A 14,868-nucleotide genomic window follows, 5' to 3' on the forward strand; every position below is an offset into this window, starting at 1 on the left:
TCACAGAACATTTCCTCATTATCAAATAGCAGTTAGTGTATCTTACAGCGTGACATTTTTAACATTGAAAATACCTATCACAGCGCCACCTATACGACTAACAGTAGTGCAGGTACTTCAATGAAATACATGTCTCAGGTACGAAGTTTAACATACTAGTCCATCTCCCATAGCAGTGCACTACTTGGCTGCTATTTTCATGTTGCTGTTTTTTCTCTCTCACTCTTTCTTCTCTCCCCATAACTCTCCTTTTGATTTTCTCGGTCCTCTTTTGCTTCTCTCAATGTCTTTTTTTCTTATGGAAGTGGTGGATGGCACAGCTCAATATGGTGGAGAAAGGAGCTGCCCACAGCAGTTGGGCTAAGGTTGCGGGGAAAATGTGGGCCTCAGCGGTTCCTTTTGCATCTTCTTCCCTAATCACTCATGCTTGTCCCCTTCGCCCAACTCCATTGCATCCCCTACACTTTCACCTTCCCACTATTGGCTCCCCTTTCTACCACTCCTTCCCTCGTACCACTAAATCCTAACTCCTACCTCTACTCATTTAAATTACTCCTTTAATCCTAGTGTTCCGCCCTCACCCTGCAGTCATTCACCATACCCTTAACCCTCCATCCAGTCCCCTCCCCCCCCCACTCATTTGCTTCCCCCAAGGGTAGGTGGCAAGAGGCGAGAGGACCCCCATCTTCAACCTGTTTTTGTTAGCTTTCAAAGCTAAATTGAAAAAAAAATCATATTAGAATGAGGAAGGAGACTGCCTCTCACTCATAAGCGTTAGCAATTACAATCTCTCAGCGTGACCGAGCACTTGGACAAGTATCATCTGATCAAAGAGAATCATCACAATGAAGGTTAGGTCTTATCTGACTAATCTCATTGAATTATTATTATTTTTTTTTTTTTATTTATTTATTTTTTTTTTTTTTTAAAAAGGACATCGCTAGCATAGTAGATAAGGGAGTGTCTGTGGATGTTGTCTATATGGACTTCCAGAAGGCATTTGATATGGTTCTGCACAAGAGATTATTAGCAAAAACGAGAGCACCGTGGAGGAATTGGAGATAATCTTGTGAAATGGGTCGGTAATTGGTTGTGAGATAGAAGACAGAGCAGAGAAAAATGGAATATTCTCTGATTGGTGGGATGTGACAAGTGATGTTCCCAAGGGATCTGTATTGGGCTTCAGCTTTTCACCATATTTATCAATGACTTGAATGAAGGAAGAGAGTTGTATATTCAAGTTTGCAGATGACACTAAGTTAGGAAGCACAGTATGTTGTGTAGATGTGAGCAGGAAGTTACAAAGTGACAGATAGATTAAGTAAGTGGGCAAACCTGTGGCAGCTGGAGTTCAATATGAGGAAGTGTGAGGTCATTCATTTTGGATCCATAAAGACAAATCAGAATATTTTCTTAATGGTGAGAGACTAGGAGTTGTTGAGGAGCCGAGGGATTTAGGTAGCAATGTATACAAATCACAAAGCTAGAGCACAGGTACAAAAAGTAATCAAAAAGGCAAATGTTTTGGCCTTTTATATCAAGTGGGATGGAACTCAAAAGTGAGCAAGTTCTGCTTCAGTTGTGCAGTGCCTTCGTCAGACCCAGTCCGGAATACTGCTTCAGCTTTGGGCACAACACCTCATATATTGGCCTTGGAAGGGGTACAGCACACAGTCACCAGAATGGCACCAGTGCTTAAAGGGTTAAGTTATGATGACATGTTGCATAAACATAGCTTGTATTCCCTTGAATTGATACGGTTGAGGAGTGATATAAATCAGGGGTTCTCAACAATGTTCTCTGCAATTTCTTTTGGGTTGCATGGCCCATTCAAAATTCCGCATATACACGGTTTGTTCAATTTAAAAGCCGGCTCACTGGCTGCGCGGGACCCCAGGAGTGCTGTGCACCCACGCAGTTTAAAGGGAACATTGGTTCTCAACATTTTTGCTTCGGAGGACCCTGACCCCCCCCCCCCCCACTGCCCGGCCCAGTGTTCTAAAAATTCCACAGACCCCTTGTAACACAACACAGCTTTTCTTTTTTTTAATTTTTTTTATAAAAGAGTGGCTCCCGTCATGTGGTAAAAAACAGTAGCAAATTCGCACACAGCACGATCCCACAACAGAAAATCAGATGGATCACCATAAACAATGTGCACCTAAGCTCCAGGCTCACTTCCCAATGCAAAAAAAGTCAACTTTCATGGCCGTCCACACCATGAGTCAGTGATGCCCCTGGGACTCGGACCCAGGACCATGAGCTCCCGGTGGCGGCAGCAGTTTGATCAGCCGCCCATGCCATACTCAGCTCTGTAAACAACTGCCACGGACAAGCAGCGGTCAGCCGCATAAAGAATGAAATGTGAAGTGAGTCGATCATTTGCAGACACACTTCAGTTAGTTCTTTAGCCCACAAAACTGACATCAAACCCCACCGACCTGCATACTCCACTTACCCGATTTAAACCCGGCGGGCAGGAGAGTGCACGGCCTACCGGGAAAAGAACCCGCTGCCATCCGTCCCTCCTCCAACGTCAGCGGCAGTACATCAGCCCAACCTCACCTCGGTGCACTGCATTAAACTCTCCTTTTTTGGAGGTGGGCAAAAAAAAGAGCCTATTTCAAGGTATCATTCTTAGCAATAGGGCACCACTGACATCAGTAGTTAGCAGTCTCGCTCTTTTTATTGTCGACCCTGCTCACAGAATGGGATTTTTAAAAAGATTTTCATTTTTGAAGGATGCTATTTTGGCAGACCACTTGAAACCTTCTCGCGGACCCCGGTTGAGAACCCCTGATATAAATCAAGGGCCTAGAAAATCATTTCAGTCGGTGGCGCAAAACGGGCGGTATCGGATCGGCCACCCATTATACACAGTGCCAGATATTCAGTTCTATTAACTGCAATGGAACTAAGTATCAGGCGTCCAATCCAATACTGCTCGGTTTGTGCCAACACCCGAGACAAATCTCTACTCCAAAATATTTTTAATGATAAAATGATTCGATAGGGTAGATACAGAAAAACTATTTCCTCTGGTGGAGGAATCCAAAACAAGGGGGCATTAGCTTAAAATTAGAGTTAGGCCATTTAGGAGTGAAGTCAGGAAGCATTTTTTTAATGAAAAGGGTAGTGGAAATCTGGAACTCTCTCCCTCAAAAGGCTGTGGATGCCAAGTCATTGAAAATTTCAAGACTGAGAATGATAGATTTTTGTTGGGTAATGGTATCAAGAGATTATCGAATAAAAGGCAGGTAAAATGGAGTTGGGGTACAGATCAGCCATGATCTAATTGAATGGTGCAACAGGCTCAACTGTTCCTATGTTCCTCTCATGTGTAATTAACTTCTTAGTCAACAAAACACTGATGAGATAATTAGTTGGCTTTAAAATTCAACTGTGGTTTTTGAAAATTGAACTATTAGTATCAATTCACACTTGCTCACTCATCTCTTTCCCCATCTCCGCTCTCTTGCCTTCAAGCTTAATACACTTTCTGACACACAAACAACTACAACAGGTATGTAATCAATTAAGTGTCCTATTTATTCTCTCACACGCACTGTTGTAGCAAAAACACATAATAAATTTTACCTTAATAAAGTTTTTGAAATTTGTCCTCAAGCATTTCTTCAAATTATTTTGTAAAACTGAACAGGAACTGCTAGAAGCTAAAGAAAGAATATTCCATCAGTACAGCTGACTGAATGGTACTGATGCATCCTGGGGAAATTAGGTACACTGCTCATGCTGAGACTGTATATTCCGACTAAGTCCAAACCTAGTCTCTCGGGAGAGACTGTGGCCTTCAGGTAAAAACTATAAATGAAAACACAAAATGTAATTCCAGTGATAAATCTAATCATGATATTGTGAAAATGTAAAACTTTTTTTTTTTTTTTTATAAACTTTGTTTAAACCCTTATTATAGGCATCAGAAATGTCAGTTATTGAGGGGGAAGAAAACCAAAATCCAAAATTTTCAGACGAATAATACTCACTATAAAATAGCAGCTATTCTCCAATAGGCAGTCGTGGCCACCTTGAACACTGAAAGCACGTATCACAGCGCCACCTACAGGCAGTTCAGATATTTATAATGGGTTTTTACCTTCGGATCATGGTTGACAAAGGTCTTTTCAATGTGAAGCACATGCCTTGTGAATCAAATATAATACGTAACTACTCAATCTCCCATGGCATTGCATACTGGGAATCAAGGCCAAATATAGTCTTGGGGTTAGACAGCAGGGGATAATTGGATCGGGGCATGGAAGGATTGCAACAATGGAGACCAAAAGGCAAAATTCGAGCAGGATGGGAAGGAAAGACGTACACCAGGGTTAGTGAGGGGAAGGTAGAGTAGCATTAGAGGCTGGGAAGGAAATGGCATGGGGAGTTTGTAAATGCTAAGAGGTCGCACGAGAATGAAGACGCATGGGTTGGGAGAAGGGGACGTGGAACTGGAGCCAACTACAGCGATGTAACAACTAACAGCAATAAGGGAAAAGAAAAAGAATTATAAAAAGAAAAAAAAGTGTGGAAGGGAAAGGGAAGGTTTACATAGGATATATAGCACAAACCGGCCATTCGGCCCACCCAGTCCATGTGGGCATTTATGCTCCACTCGCGACTCCTCCCGTCTTTCCTCATCTAACTCTATCGGCATAACCCTCTATTCCCTTTTCCCTCATATGCTTATCTAACCGCCTCTTAAATGCATCTATACTATTTGCTTCAACCACTCCATGGTAGAGAGTTCCACATTCTCACCACTCTCTGGGTGAAGAAGTTTCTTCTGAATTCGCTATTGGATTTCTTGGTGACTCTCTTATATTGATGGTTGAATTATTTAAAAATGACCTGACTGAAGCAACTTCACACGAACGCGTGCACACACACAACAATTAGGGGCTATCATTTTAGGGACAGTGAATTGTAAAACAATTAAGTTTGATTTGTATACGTTAACTAGGTAATGGGAATGTGCAGGGCTCAAACTAAGAGCAGGGGATCAAAGAAAGCTGTGGAATCAAAAGGATATAAAAATGTTGGACGAAATGTGGCTAAAAATTGAAAGAAACCAATACAATAGCAAGCATACATGACGTTTTCTTTGCAGGGGAAGATGTGTGCAGGGCCAATGGTCACTTGAAGAGGGCAGCAGGAATTGGAGATTGAACCTGACTGGGCAGAACAAAATTACTGTAAAGAATAAAGAAAAAGCCAGGAGAAAGAAATGAGAGAATTTCAGCTATAAGGTGAAAGGAGCTTCAGTGGGGCCTTGAGGGATTTGGAACATGACAGCAGAAGCAGGAGCCTATGCACCATTTATATCTAGGTTGGCAAGCAGCACATTTACTTACTTACAGGTGTCATCCTTTGATGTTAAAAATACTATTAAAGAACATACACATCTGCAAGTGATAAAACAATTAGTTAAAATTATTTCACTATTTTACCTCAACTTTAGGTAGTGTAGAAATAAATATTTTAAACCCTTCCTGTATATGCAGTACTGTTGCATGAGACACAAGGCTGGATGAGTATGTGACATGCAAGGCATGACACCCTCAACATTGCAAAATCTTTTCACAGCGCCAGCTACAGGCATAACTGCTTCAGTCAGGTCATTTTTAAAATTAATTCAACTTGTTTGAACCTTCGCTTCCCCTTCCACCACCCCTTTCTTTCTTTTCCCTTATTGCCGTTAGTGGTTTCATCGCAGTAGTTGGCTCCAGTTCTATGTCCCCTTCTCCCAACCCACGGGGCAAGGCTGCTATTAAATTTTGCATGCACCACATACAGTTAATATCTAATCGCACTGATTGCTTTGCATCTGTGACAAAGTGAGACAGTTGCAAGCACTGACATACTGTTTTTAAATATATTACTAGTGGATTTTCCATTGTGTTGCTCAATGTAATTGAATGATGCCATGCTTTATAAATGCAGAAATAGTATGCCATGTAGCGCACAATATATTACTCTGCTGCTAAGGCGGTTATGTCCCCTTAGTCCATAAAGTTTAACTGCTGTTAAGTAAACATCTGGTTAGTTCAGGGTTTATTAGTTCAGGGTTTAATCACTATTCTGACTAAGTCAGAAATCTGACTTCATTTTATTTGTTGGAAAAATGTGATTGGTAAAGCCAATTAAGGAGCTGAAGATATTCGGACTGTTTTTTTTTTGCTCTTTGTTTTTGGTCTGCTGGATTTCTGATACGCACAAAAACCTATTGCTATATTTAAAAGTCTCCAAAGCAGGCTACTGAAGTCGATATACACCTTTGCCAAATATGAAGTTTTCATGCTTTACCCATAGATATAACCCAACTGTCCAAGTCCAAAGAGTTCGGGACTCCCAAGTATGCACGAGTTGCTGCTAGAATTTAAACTAGCTAAAACCATACAGCTTGCCAGAGTCCCTTCCTGCTACTTACCCATCTAAGACCACCTTACTCATTGAGACACCTGGCTGGTAGAGTAATCTGGAGCATAGGGAATAATCCCAGCACCAGTGACAGGCTTACCCCTCCAGCTAATTTGGCTCACTAATGGAATCTGGTCAATCGCTCGCAGTACCCTGGAGTAATACTGACTTGGCTGGTTCAGGTATCGGATTACTGACCCTGCCATAGAGGGTGAATTTGGTTGAGCCACCATTGCCAGGAGTATTATTTGGGGCTACCTCAACCCTAAAGACACCACTTACCTCTCTTGCCCCAAGAAGGATAGCCACTAGTTGGCTGTTTGACAACTGAGAAGCACGAGTTTCAGTCCTCACTAGGTGAACAGCAGCAGTTCTTCGAGTTGAATGGTGAATAGCACAACTCACCATAAGATGCGCAAGTGCATTGCCATGGACGACAACATAGACACTAACTATATCCCACTGAACAGGTGATTCCACCAGTTGCAGATACATAGTTTGTGCACGTCTTTCTGCAACTCAAGCGTGTGTTCTCATGCCCAGCCTCCAGGTAATATCTTTCAGCAGCTGTCACCCAAGTGTTAAAATTTCCTCATTGGCTATACAGCTAGCATTTGCTTTCAGCACCTTGCAAGGACCTAAATAGGGCAGCGTATGTTGTGCCAGCCACATCAACGCTCTAGATATCCACATCCAATGCCGGTAACAGGCTTATTCAAGATCCTCATGTTCTTCTTTGTGCCACAAACTCACCCATAGTTTGGTTCTGGATCTTGTACATGCCCTTCCATTGCATGCCTATGAATTCTAAATCACGAAAGAGAACATATACCTTTGTATTTTCCAATCAATATCCTCATGGTCCCCTTGAGCTGTGAAAGACCATAATACTGCACTTATGGGTCCTCAAGCGTAATATTATGCTCCTAGAGAGTTTTGCGACATTGTAAATGACTGCCTTTGTTTCATTATAGTTTTTCAGTAGGACACAGAAATTAGCATGACACTTACATAGAACGTACAGAAAAGAAATAGGCCATTTAGCCCAACAAGTTTATGTTCCACACGAGCCTCCTGCCACTTGAAATGTGATCATCTGGAACTACATACCATTTTTATTTTTGGATATATCTACTTATATATCTTTTAAAAAATCTTGCATATAACACACTTCCTGTACAAATTAACCTAATTTCTTGTATCATGCATTATAATGGTAACCCATATATCAAAAAGCCATAATGGAAAAACCCTATGACAACATCTTACAATAGGTAAAGCCTCATCAACTTTCACCATCAGTGTCTTGGTGAACCAAATGAATCAAAGTACAGGAAACTTTGGTTTATCCAGAGGTTGTATGCCCGGAAACCTCGATCTAACGGCAGAAATCAGCAGCCGTTTTGGTTAGGTTTTTTTTCTTCTCCTAGCATTTTTTTTTTTTTTTTTTTTTAAAAAACAGTCAGGCTCTGGAAAGCGTCTCTGTAGCTTAGCAACAGCTTCAGAGACGCTTCCAAGGTACGGGCCGAGTGTTTACAAGCTGTTGCTAAGCAACAGTGTTTGTTGTCAGATACGGAGATGAAAACCTCCTATCCTTCAACATTAGCGCTGGTCTATCCGGAAGTTTTGATAGATCGGCAGCAGCTCGGTCCCGTCGGTGCCGGATAGCAGAACTTTTCCTGTACTTTAGGAAAAAAAATCCACCATTTTGCCCCTTAGTAACTGAAATTTCTAATGTCAGAATAAAGTTTTAAACAAAATAAAAAGCATTTTACATATTTCACAATTCTTTCATGCACCATTTGCTGGCAATTTAAATGTTTATGGTCCATACTATGGGTTTAAACAAAATAAATATGCTACATACAGTATTTCAAAATAACATGACTAAATTTATCCATTGAATTCTTTACTATCTTTTGATACCTTCATTTAAAGATTTTACTTGAAGGCCTCAGTCTCTACCAAAAGCCTGGACTTAGACTTGTTATTTCTGCCAAGTTCTTAGTTGAAGGGCAGGTCCTGCAGGTTGCACATGTGTAATGTGAACAGTTTTCCAGGATTCACAAGTAACATTTAAGCTAGCCAAATGATAGAATGGTTCTCTTTCAGCCTTGAACAAAAGCTATTTGGCTGCTTTTGAATATTATTCAAAAAATGCTACAGAATAAATCTCAAAAGTTTTAGAGGTTAAATTTATACCGAGTTTATTTTAAACAGAGCATGTGTGTGAGTGAGAGATAGAGAAACAACAGACTGACTGTATACCTGTTATTGCTCGAGTTGATGTTTGAATTAAACTAATATGCTTTCTGAAGTTAAGTGCACATAAGGGGGAGGAGGTGGGGAGAGAGAAAAGTGATAGAGAGAGACATACCTAGTTATACTTCCACGAACCAATCACATTTAACGTTTGCAGAGAATTTAAGTAAGTTACACTGCCAAACTCCCTAAGCCCCACCACAGTGCTGTCAAACACTAGGACACTCATCCCAGTTCTGACAAAACCAAGGACTGTCCCTCACTGCAGCTAAATCCCACTCCCATGACCCAGTATTAGGAATAAATAACTTAAAATATATATATCCTTCTTTTCCTAAGAATCTATTTTTGTCTGATAACATCTGTAAAGAGCCTTGGGGCGCTATATAAATGCAAGTTGTTGTTATAAAGCATTTACATTAAATTCACTAAGGAGATGGTACTCAGTAAAATAATGGGACTTAAGGCGGATAAATCCCCCGGACCTGATGGCCTACATCCTAGGGTCTTGAGAGAAGTGGCAGTAGGGATTGTGGATGCATTGGTGATTATTTTCCAGAACTCCCTGGACTCAGGAAAGGTCCCGGCAGATTGGAAAACTGCTAATGTAACACCCTTATTTAAGAAGGGAAGTAGACAAAAAGCTGGAAACTATAGACCAGTTAGCCTAACATCTGTGGTTGGCAAAATGTTGGAGTCCATTATTAAGGAAACAGTAACAGAGCATTTGGATAAACATAATTTAATAGGACAGAGTCAGCATGGTTTTATGAAGGGGAAGTCATGTTTGACAAATTTGCTCAAATTCTTTGAGGATGTAACATACAGGGTGGATAAAGGGGAGCCAGTGGACGTAGTGTATTTGGATTTCCAAAAGGCATTTGACAAGGTTCCACACAAAAGATTACTGATCAAGATAAGAAATCACAGGATTGGGGGTAATATACTGACATGGGTGGAAGATTGGCTATCTAACAGAAAACAAAGAGTTGGGATAAATGGTTCGTTCTCGGGCTGGCAATCAGTAACTAGTGGTGTTCCGCAGGGGTCAGTGCTGGGACCCCAACTCTTTACAATCTATATTAACGATTTGGAGGAAGGGACCGAGTGCAACATATCCAAGTTTGCCGACGATACAAAGATGGGAGGGAAAGCAGTGAGTGAGGAGGACATAAAAAACCTGCAAAAGGACATAGACAGGCTAAGTGAGTGGGCAGAGATTTGGCAGATGCAATATAATGTTGGAAAGTGTGAGGTTATGCACTTTGGCAGAAAAAAATCAAAGAGCAAGTTATTATCTAAATGGAGAGAAACTGCAAAGTGCTACAGTACAAAGGGATCTGGGGGTCCTGGTGCATGAAACACAAAAAGTTAGTATGCAGGTGCAGCAGGAAGGCCAATGGAATCTTGGCTTTTATTGCGAGGGGGATGGAGTATAAAAACAGGGAAGTCTTGCTGCAGTTATACAGGGTTTGGTGAGGCCACACCTGGAATACTGCATGCAGTTTTGGTTTCCATATTTAAGAAAAGATATACTTGCTCTCGAGGCGGTTCAGAGAAGGTTCACTCGGTTGATTCCGGAGATGAGGGGGTTGACGTATGAGGAAAGGTTGAGTAGGTTGGGACTCTACTCATTGGAGTTCAGAAGAATGAGAGGCGATCTTATCGAAACATACAAGATTGTGAGGGGGCTTGATCGGGTGGATGCGGTGAGGATGTTTCCACTGATGGGTGAGACTAGAACTAGGGGGCATAATCTAAGAATAAGGGGCTGCCCTTTCAAAACTGAGATGAGGAGAAACTTCTTCACTCAGAGGGTAGTAAATCTATGGAATTTGCTACCCCAGAGAGCTGTGGAAGCTGCAACATTAAATAAATTTAAAATGGCGATAGACAGTTTCCTAGCAGATAAGGGAATTAGGGGTTACGGGGAGAGGGCAGGGAAGTGGACGTGAGTCTAGATTCGGATCAGCCATGATCCTATTGAATGGTGGAGCAGGCCCGAGGGGCCGTATGGCCTACTCCTGCTCCTACTTCTTATGTTCTTATGTACATAGCGTCTTTAATATAATCACACTGAAGGCTCTTCATAGAATCATAATCAGACAAAAGTAGATACTGAACCGGGGAAGGATGACCAAAAGCTTGGGCAAAGAGTTGGGTTTTAAGGAGGGCCCTAAAGGAGGGAGACAGAGAGGTTTAGCGAGAAATTTCCAGGACATTGGGCCTTTTGGGCCGAAAGCATGGCCACAGAGTTCAGCAGCGGGACTATTAGGCTGGAGGTTAGAGATAGGGAGTGGCAAGGTCATGAAGAGATAAATATAAGGATAAGATTTTTAAATTGGGGGCCGGGAGTCAATGTAGGTCAGCAAGGAAAGGGCAACGGGTGAACGAGCCTTGGTGTGGGCTAGGATTAGGGCAGAAGCTTTTGGATAAGCTGAAGCTTATGAAGGGTGCAGGATGGGAGACTGGGCAGGAGAGTATTGGAATAGTCTAGTTTTTTTTTTTAAATTCGGTTATGGGATGTGGGTGTCGTTGGCAATGCCAGCATTTATTGGCCATCCCTAATTGCCCTCGAGAAGGTGCTTTCTTGAACCGCTGCAGTCCGTGTGGTGAAGGTACTCCCACAGTGCTGTTAGGGAGGGAGTTCCAGTATTTTGACCCAGCCACGATGAAGGATCGGCGATATACTTCTAAGTCAGGATGGTGTGTGAATTGGAGGGGAACTGGGAGGTGGTGGTGTTCCCATGCGTCTACTGCCCTTGTCCTTCTAGGTGGAAGAGGTCGCGGGTTGGGGAGGTGCTGCCGAAAAAGCCTTGGCGAGTTGCTGCAGTGCATCTTGTAGATGGTACACACTGCAGGCACGGTACGCCGGTGGTGGAGGGAGTAAATGTTTAAGGTGGTATATGGGGTGCCAATCAAGCGGGCTGCTTTGTCCTGGATGGTGTCAAGCTTCTCGAGTGTTGTTGGAGCTGCACTCATCCAGGCAAGTGGAGTGCAGTATTCCATCACACACCTTACTTGCGCCTTGTAGATGGTAGAAAGGCTTTGGGGAGTCAGGAGGTGAGACACTCGCCGCAGAATAACTTGCCTCTGACCTGCTCTTGTTGCCACAGTATTTATGTGGCTGGTCCAGTTAAGTTTCTGGTCAATGGTGGCCCCCAGGATGTTGATGGTGGGGGATTCGGCTATGGTATTGCCATTGAATATCAATGGGCGGTGGTTAGACGCTCACTTGTTGGAGATGGTCATTGCCTGGCACTTCTGTGGCGCGAATGTTACCTGCCACTTATCAGCCCAAGTCTGAACGTTGCCCAGGTCTTGTTGCATGCGGGCATGGACTGCTTCATTGTGAATGGTACTGAACACAGTGCATTCATCAGCAAACATCCCCATTTCTGACCTTAGTTTGGAGGGAAGGTCATTGATGAAGCAGCTGAAGATGGTTGGGCCTAGGACACTACCCTGAGGAACTCCTGCAGCGATGTCCTGGGGCTGTGATGATTGACCTTCAATCACCACAACCATCTTCCTTTGTGCTAGGTATGACTCCAGCCAGTGGAGAGTTGCCCCGCGCGCGCCCCCCCCCCACCCCCCCAACCGATTCCCAATGACTTGTTTTACTAGGGCGCCTTGATGCCAGAGTCGGTCAAATGCTGCCTTGATGTCAAGGGCGGTCACTCTCACTTCTCCTCTGGAATTCAGCTCCTTTGTCCATGTTTGGACCAAGGTTGTAATGAGTTCGGGAGCAGAGTGGTCTTGGCGGAACCCAAACTGGGCATCACCGAGCAGGTTTTTGGTGAATAAGTGCCGCTTGATAGTACTGTTGATGACACCTTCCATCACTTTGCTGATGATTGAGAGTAGACTGATGGGCCAGTAATTGGCCGCATTTGATTTGTCCTACTTTTTGTGGACAGGACATACCTGGGCAGTTTTCCACATTGTCGAATAGATGCCAGTGTTTTAGCTGTACTGGAACAGCTTGGCTAGAGGCACAGCTAGTTCTGGAGCACAAGTCTTCAGCATGATAGCCAGAATGTTGTCGGGACCCATAGCCGTTGCTGCATCCAGTGCGCTCAGCCGTTTATTGATATCACGTGGAGTGAATCAAATTGGCTGAAGGCTGGCTTCTGAGAGTCTGGAGGTGACAAAGGCATGGATGAGGTTTTCAGCAGCAAATAGGCTGAGGTGGGCAATGTTACAGAGATGGAAGTGGTCGGTCTTGGGTAAGGCGGATGGAATCGGTGGAAAGGGAATGGAGTTTGTGGTGGGAGCCAAAATAATGCCTTCGGTCTTCCCACTGTTTAACTGGAGTAAAGTGCAGCTCATCCAACACTGGATATCGGACAAGAAGATAGTGAAGGAGAGATAGAGCTGGGTGTAAGTGTACACATGGTAATATCCCCAAAAGACAGCATGTGGATGAGGAATAGAAGGGGGCTAAGGATAGGCTCTTGTGTGACTCCAAAGGCAATGGTGTAGAGGCGGGTGGGGGAAGTGCGGTAAACAGCGAGGATTTTCAAAGAGAGGTGATATGGGTGGAACAAGGTGAAGTGCTCAGAGGAGAAAGTACCAAAGGGTTAGCAGGAGAGACCAGGGTGTGATGTGGCAAGAAGTGTTACATTGCCACCGTGGCAGTTTTGGTGATGCAGATGGTGGGAAGTATAGCCAGACAGGAAGGCTTCAGCAGGGGGTAAGGTATCATCACCTGCGAGCCAAGTTTCAGTTAAATCCAGGAAGTCAATGCAATCATCCACTATAAAGTCGTGGAGAACAAGGGCCTCGTTTGTGAGTGAGCCGATATTCTGGCGGGAAATGCGAAGGGGGCGGAGACTGTGACTGTGGTCTTCTGGCAAAGTTCAAGACGTCAGTCGTGAGTGGGGCAGGATGCATGGTGGTAAGGTTAGACCCCCAGCGAGCACACGGAGTTGGAAGATGAGCAAGAGAGCAGGATGGGACAGTTGGAGCTACTGCATTTAAGAAGTAAGCGATGGGCCTGTCAGAGATTGTCAGGAGGGACACAGAGGGTAGCTGCGGGCTATTCCAAACGGGGTTCAAGCCTGGAACAGCAGCAGGAGAGTAAGAACGCAGAGTAGTAGTCATTGGGATAGGGATTGGGGGAGGCCAAGTACCCAAGGGGAAAAAATAAAGGTGATATAACAGGAAGGAGAGGGGAGAGGAGACAGGAGACAAAGGCTCAAAAGAGGCCAAGAAAGAAAGACTTGCCTTTATATAGCGGCTTTCATGACCACCGGACATCTCAAAGCACTTTACAGCCGATGAAGTACTTTTGAAGTGTAGTCACTATTGTAATGTAGGAAACGCAGCAGCCAATTTGCACACAGCAAACTCCAACAGCAATGTGATAATGACAAGATAATCTGTTTTTTTTTTGTTATGTTGGTTGAGGGACAAATAACTCCCCTGCTCTTCTTCGAAATAGTGCCATGGGATCTTTTATGTCCACCTGAGAGCAGATGGGACCTTGCTTTAACGTCGCATCCAAAAGATGGCACCTCCGACAGTACAGTACTCCCTCAGCACTGTACAGGAGTGTCAGCCTAGCTTTATGTGCTCAAGTCCCTGGAGTGACTCAGAAGCAAGTGTGCTACCAACTGAGCCACAGCTGACAGAGAAAAAGGGAGACGGAACTCTATAATTAGGAGGATAGACAGCGTCCTCTGCAGCCATGAACGAGAATCCCGAAGGGTGTGTTGCCTACTCGGTGCCAGGGTAAGGGATATCTCATAGTAGCTGGAGAGGAACTTGGAAAGGGAGGGGGTAAATCCAGTTGTTGTGGTCCATGTTGGAACAAATAACATAGGTAGGAACAGGGAGGAGGCCCTGCTGAAAGAGTTTCAGGAGTTAGGCTCTAAATTAAAAAGCAGGACCTCGAGGGTAATAATCTCTGGATTATTGCCTGAGCCACATGCAAATTGGCATAGAAGCAGACAGATCAGGAGAATTAACACGTGGCTAAAGGGCTGGTGTGGGAAAGAGGGGTTCCTTTTCATATGGAGATGGCAGAAATATTATTTTGCTTCTGTATTTATAGGGAGATAGAACAGGTGGACATGACATTGGATGATGAGATTAGTAATGAGAAAAGTGCACTTAAAATAAAAAAAGGGGATATATTAAATAAACTAAACAAACTCAAAGAGGATA

General features: G+C 43.5%; 1 protein-coding gene across 8 annotated transcripts in view; it reads right to left on the bottom strand.

Annotated features, from left to right (window-relative positions):
• The window catches only part of tlk1a (tousled-like kinase 1a), a 267,230-nt gene that overhangs the window by 41,266 nt on the left and 211,096 nt on the right, over window positions 1–14,868 (bottom strand). The gene's annotated exons all lie outside the window — the stretch shown is intronic.

This window comes from Somniosus microcephalus, chromosome 4 (assembly GCF_052327205.1).
Source record: "Somniosus microcephalus isolate GS21.2 chromosome 4, FLI_Smic_1.0, whole genome shotgun sequence".
Taxonomy (NCBI): domain Eukaryota; kingdom Metazoa; phylum Chordata; class Chondrichthyes; order Squaliformes; family Somniosidae; genus Somniosus; species Somniosus microcephalus.